This window comes from Erinaceus europaeus, chromosome X (genome assembly GCF_950295315.1).
Source record: "Erinaceus europaeus chromosome X, mEriEur2.1, whole genome shotgun sequence".
NCBI classification, from domain to species: Eukaryota; Metazoa; Chordata; class Mammalia; order Eulipotyphla; family Erinaceidae; genus Erinaceus; species Erinaceus europaeus.
In genome coordinates this window covers 95,232,506-95,238,784 of record NC_080185.1, presented here as the reverse complement: position 1 = coordinate 95,238,784, position 6,279 = coordinate 95,232,506, and the positions used below count along the sequence as shown (strand labels likewise).

Genomic DNA, 6,279 nt, shown 5'->3' with positions numbered 1-6,279 from the left:
TTAGAGCAGGGATCCAGATAATATGGGTTTACTTTCTAAACTGTGATGGCTACTAACTCTGTGGTCTTAGGCTAATTGTGTAACCTCTCTCTACCTCAGGTTTATACGATCAGCATAAAAATAGTACCTGCCTCCATAAAAGAAACAGGAGAAAAAATAATGGTTATAGTCCTGCTCTCTATACAACTGCTTTCTTGCTTGTGGCATTTGCATATAAGCTATAGTGTTGAATATGGATACAGAGATCTCTAGAATTTGTTGCTTTTGTTGTTATGGGGAGGAAAGTTCAGAATCTCTTGAAATTGTCTGCTCCAGTCTGAATACAGGGGCTGAATGGAAGTGGAAGGCAAGGGAAACAGAGAAAATTTGACAGTATATCAAGTTATTAGGACTAGCACCTCTCTTGGCTTCTCTAATAAAGAAAGGCATTCTTTTATATAGTATATTAAATAAAATCAATTTCATGCATTCATAAGATAGCATCAAAATCCATTCATGATATCTACCGCCTATGGTGCTATTCAGGAATCTGTTGGCATAGTGCTTGGTATAACCGAATAATGAAGCACTCATTCAATTTACAGACCTGCAGTACAGTGAATTTATGAATTAGCTTAATGTTTTATTGGTGTCTGCTATGAAAAATACAGATAATAAAAAGATTGCCCTGCTGTCTTGCAGCAGAAACCTCTCAAGTGATGGCCAAATAAGGTGCAAACTCATCTGGAAATACAGCAAATCTCCCTCTTCCTTCTTTACATTCCATTTCTGTGAGAATTTCTTCCCTTTTTGTATGCTAGCTGTGCAGAGAGATGTAGAAATTATTGTGAAGTATGGAGCTATATTTTCTGATCGAAATTATAGTCTCTTTAGAATTAAACATCAGCCCTTCAAATGTAAAGAAAAACCTTAGAACCAACCCCAAAGAACATCAAGGACTAAAAATTTTCATATATCAAAAATGTGTTTTTGGTAGTACAGTTTGACTGAAATCTAAAATGTAATAGAGAATTCTTGCTAAAACTTCAGTACTGAAGTTAGAATGAAAAATTCAGTGACACTCTCTTTAAAGAAAATGCCATTTTTTTGTGACTTGAAAAACAATTTTTAAAATTAATAAAGTACAATGTTTTTATTAAAATTATAACTCAAAATAAAATTCCATTTTATGACACTGCGTGGATTTTTAGACCAATATTTATAATATGTTCAAAGTCATTGATTATTAGGGAAATACAAAAAGTTAACGATGAGATACTACTTTACACCTATGAGGATGTCACACATTAGAAAACACAGAAACAAGTGCTGGTGAGGATGTGGGGAAAAGACTCTTCTATCCTGCTACTGGGAAGATAAATTGATCTAATTCCTGTAGAAAACAGTCTAAAGATTTCTTAGAATGCTAGAACGAACCTATCCTATAACTTGCCAATTCCTCTACTAGAGAGAAATCTAAAGGAAATAGAGACATCTATCTAAAGAGATTTATGTAAATTTATGTTCATAGCAGCACAATTTGTAATCCCCCAAACTTGGAAGTAACCAGCTGCCCAAGAACAAATGAGTGCTTAATACAAGAAGAGTGGCAATGGAATACTATTCAGCTGTTAAAAATGATGAAGTCATCTCCTTTGCGTTATCTTGGAATGGAACAAAGCCTGAAAAGCAGCCATGGGAAGTACTCCATTTATCACTCACTGCATACCAGAGCCTGTTCTCCCACCAGTCCGCCCCACACTTATAACCTCAGGTTTCTGGTTTGGTGTAAACTTGACGCTAAAGTCTTGGTGTAAAACTTTTGTGACTGAATTTCTAGTCAGTGTCCAGGCCCATTCAAACAGAGACTTCAAACCCAGATGGTAACAAAGAATCACATAATGAGAACATAAAGAAAACCACCTGTAATGCTACACCAGGAGAGAAGTTAATGGAAAAACCCCAAATTCAACAGATCTCTATACATTTTCTGAAGAAGACTTCAAAACTACAACCCTAATGATTCTCAGGAAAATGAAAAGTTTAATGGAAGAAAATGTTAAAAAAAAAAAAAAGGCAGAGCAAGTGTGAAAGTATGAATGAAGTGATAACCAAAATAAGAGAAATAAAGAACCGAATAACTGAAATTCAAAATATGGCAGAGAGGCCCACAAGCAAAGAGAAACAAAGATCAAAATGGTGACCAGGAATACAAGGAAGAGGAAGCCAAAAAAAGAAAGAAAGAAAGAAAGAAAGAAAGAAAGAAAGAAAGAAAGAAAGAAAGAAAGAAAGAAAGAAGATTAAGAGTGTCTTCTCTGCAGGGGGGAAGTTTCACAAGTGGTGAAGCAGGGCTGCAGGCGTCTCTCCCTCTCTCCCTGTCTCCTCCTCCTTCTCTCAATTTCTCTCTGTCTCTACCCAATAATAAAATAAATAAAAATCTATTAAAAAGAAAGAAAGAAAACAATATGAAAGTTATGACACAATATGGAATAAAGAAAGAACAAACATTCTTATCATTGGTGTACCAGAAGGAGAAGATAGAAATGGACCCCTAAATTGTAATCCTAGGTTAAATTGATTAAACAGTGTCAAATGTTTTCCTGATTTCTGTCCTAAGGCCTTTTCCTTCCAGTTTTTGATATCCCTGCCTTTTATTTTCTGTAGTCACATGGCATAAAAGTGTATTGTTCTTAAAGTGTTGACTGCTGGAGACATGAATTATGATTTATTTGAGAAGTTTATAATATTGTATTAAAAACTCATTCATATGCATTGATAAAATGGATGCTGCTTATAACTAATTTAGTTAAAAGATTTAAGTTTTAGTATAGCAAATCTTCCTTTGGATTTTTACCTAGAAATTTTGATTTCCTTTTTTTAAAGAAAACAGCTATATTTTATTACTAGTAGTAATAATTATCACTATAGTATTAAAGAAAGTTGTAATTTGCATACTCTCTGAAAGGAATTAAGAAGTCCATAGATGAATGGTTTGCTTTTTCCAGGATTTGTCTGAAAACTTTAACTGGCAATTTCATATTGGCTCATATATCTACAGAGACAGCTTGTCTGTGTGTTGAGTAAAATAAATACAGAGGCGTTCATTTTTTCTCTTGAGACAAGAGAGAAAAAGGGAAGTGATATCTCTTGGTGACATCATGTAACAATCAATATTTATTTTGAACTGGTTCTTTAATTTGAAAGATTAGCAGGAAATACTATGAATAACATTTAATGTAAACCAGATTGAGAAATTGAGAAGCAGAATACAACATACCATGTTGCTAAGTATGAAAATGTAGTTTGTCAAGAGGATTCTGCTTTTTAGGTAACACATACTCACTCACTCACACATATATTCACATATCACTGAGCTGCTGTTTTAGTGTTTTGCAGCTTCTGACAGTTGATGTCTCCATTTTGCTGGAACGTCCCAGGGCTTAGTTTGGGGTAAATAATAATCATTTAGTGCATTAATCTTATATTCTCAAAAATGCCATTTTGTTTCCTCAGGACAAGAGTGTCAAATCAAATTTACTCATGGACCAATTTCCCCTCATAAAAATCCTGCTGGGCTGAACTAATATTTCACACACACATAATATGCCAACTGAAGTAAAGCTGTTTACAGTGAGGTTGTGTCATTGAATGATGACCTTCTGCAGGCTGGAACTGGCCCAAAGGCTCAATACTTGACATTTATACTCTAGGATATTTCAGGCTTACTTATCCTAATAATCAAGGCAATACTCTTTCATGGGCTCTTCCATGGAAGGAATTTGAAAGTCCATTTATTGATGTAGAACTGGGTTCTCTTCTCTAGATATGTGTGTATATATTTGATACAGATAACAATATGTAATCTGCTTGATAACACATTTAAAGGAATAGCAAGGGGGAGTAGTTAAAAGTGGGGGATAAATATTTAAATTGACTACAAAGAGAAATTGCTGATAGCATAAACCAAACATGAGGAATCATTATCAGAATTGACTTGAATATATCATTCAAGTCATTCTGTGATTGCATTTTTGTAGATGCAGTTTGTCAATACCTATTAAACAATCAAACTTTTGCATTTTCTTTTTCTTCTTATTCAGAGTAATTTGATCCAAGGTGTTACAGACTAAACAGGTCATACTGTGAGTAGATGCTTAACCTGAATGAATGGGTATGGCTCTTCACTTTCTCGGTCATGTTTCTATTTCAAGAGAGTTAATTCAAAGTGAACAAAGATGTACAAATGCCAGTGAGATGTATTTTTAATTGTAGTAGTACTCCACTGAGTATATATTCCATAACTTCTTTATCAGTCATCTGTTGATGGACATTTAGGTTCCTTTCATGTTTTTGGCTATTGTGAATTATGTAGCTATGAACATAGGGGTGCATATATCCTTTTGAATTAGTGTTTTTCATGTCTTTTGGAGAAATGCCTTGTTGGATCACAAGGTATTTTCATTTGTATTTGTTTCAGGATTCTCCACAATGTTCGCTATAATGGCTGCACCAGTTTGCTCTCCCACTAGCAGTGTAATAGAGTTCTTATTTCTTCTTTTTTGTTTTTCATTTATTGTTATATAGAGACAGAAATTGAGAGAGGAGAGGAATATAGATAGGGAAAAAAGACAGAGAGGAATACTTCTAGCCCTTCTTCATCACTAGTGAAGTTTTCCCTCTGCAGGTGGGGAGCAGGGTCTTGAACCTGGGTCCTGTGCACTGTGATGTGTTGGCTTAACCAGGTGCACTAGTGCCTGACCCCAAGTTCATCTTTCTCTACATCCTGTACAACACTTGTTTTTTCCCGTTTTGTTGCTGAAGACCATTCTCACAGGAAGTGGGATCTCAATATGTTTTAATTTTCATTTCTCTAATGATGAGTGGAGTGGAGCATTTCCACATATGTCTATGGACTAGGTGTATCTCTCCTCCTCCTCTTCCTCCTCCTCCTCCTCCTTCTTCTTCCTTCTCCTACTCCTCCTCTTCCACCTCCTCCTCCTCCTTCTTCTTCCTCTCCTCCTCCTCCCCGTCTCCTCCTCCTCCTCCTCCTCCCCTTCTCCTCCTCCTCCCCCCCTTCTCCTCCTCCTCCTCCCCTTCTCCTCCTCCTCCCCCCCTTCTCCTCCTCCTCCCCTTCTCCTCCTCCTCGTCCTCCTCCTTCTTCTTAAGTTTTAATGACTGAAAAAAAATATGGAACACTTCACAACTTTGCATGTCATCCTTGCACAGGGGCCATGCTAATCTACTTTGTATCATTCCAATTTTGGTATATGTGCTGCCGAAGTGAACACTGTGTATCTCTTCTTTGGAGAACTGTCTATTTATACATTCTGCCCACTTTTTATTGGGTCGTTATTTTTTTGTTGTTGAGCTGTATGAGTTCTTAATAGATTTTTGATATCAAGTATTTGTAAGATATGTAGTTCACAAATATCTCCTCCCATTTAGTGAGTTGCCTGTTTATCGTTGTGAAGTTTACTTTTGATGTGTAAAAGCTTTTTAATTTGATGTAGTCTCACCTATTTAATCCAGTTTTGGTTTCCCTTGCCTATGGGGCTGAGTCTTCAAATAAATCCTTGATTTAAGGTCCTGAAGTGTTTTACTAATATGGTCTTCTATGTATTTTATAGTTTCAGGTCTAATATCCAGATCGTTGATCCATTTTGAGTTAATTTTGGTACATGGTGGTCTAGTTTCATTTTCCTACATTTGACTGTCCAGTTCTGCCAATACCATTTGTTGAAGAGACTTTCTTTTCCCCACTGGACAGTTTTGGCCCCTTCGTCATATATTAGGTGCCTTTGTATGTGTGGGTTTAGTTCTGGGCTCTCTATCCTGTTACACTGGTACAAATGTCCATTTTTGTTCCGATACCAACCTGCATTTTTCTATTCAATTATTTATTTTGGATAGAGACAGGAATTGAGAGAGAAGGAGGAAATAGGGAAAGAAAGAAGGATACCTGGGGGAGTCAGGTGGTAGCTCAGCGGGTTAAGCGCACATGGTACAAAGCACAAGGACTGGCATAAGGATCCCTGTTGGAGCCTCCGGCTCCCCACCTGCAGGGGAGTCACTTCACAAGCAGTGAAGCAGGTCTGCAGGTGTCTATTTTTCTCTCCCTGTCTCTGTCCTCCCTTTCTCTCTCCATTTCTCTCTGTCCTATCCAACAATAATGACATCAGTAACAATAAAACAACAAGGGAAACAAGTGGGGATAAATAAATAATTAAATATTTTTAAAAAAGAAAGAAAGATACCTGCATCACTACTTCATTATTTGTGAAGCTTCTGCTATGCAGGTAG

General features: G+C 36.4%; 1 non-coding gene across 1 annotated transcript; it reads right to left on the bottom strand.

Annotated features, from left to right (window-relative positions):
* Positions 1-5,160: 5,160 nt before the first annotated feature.
* Positions 5,161-5,267, bottom strand: LOC132536005 (U6 spliceosomal RNA). The gene has a single exon (XR_009547706.1). It is a non-coding gene; the product is annotated as a U6 spliceosomal RNA (small nuclear RNA).
* Between the last annotated feature and the right edge of the window lie 1,012 nt (positions 5,268-6,279).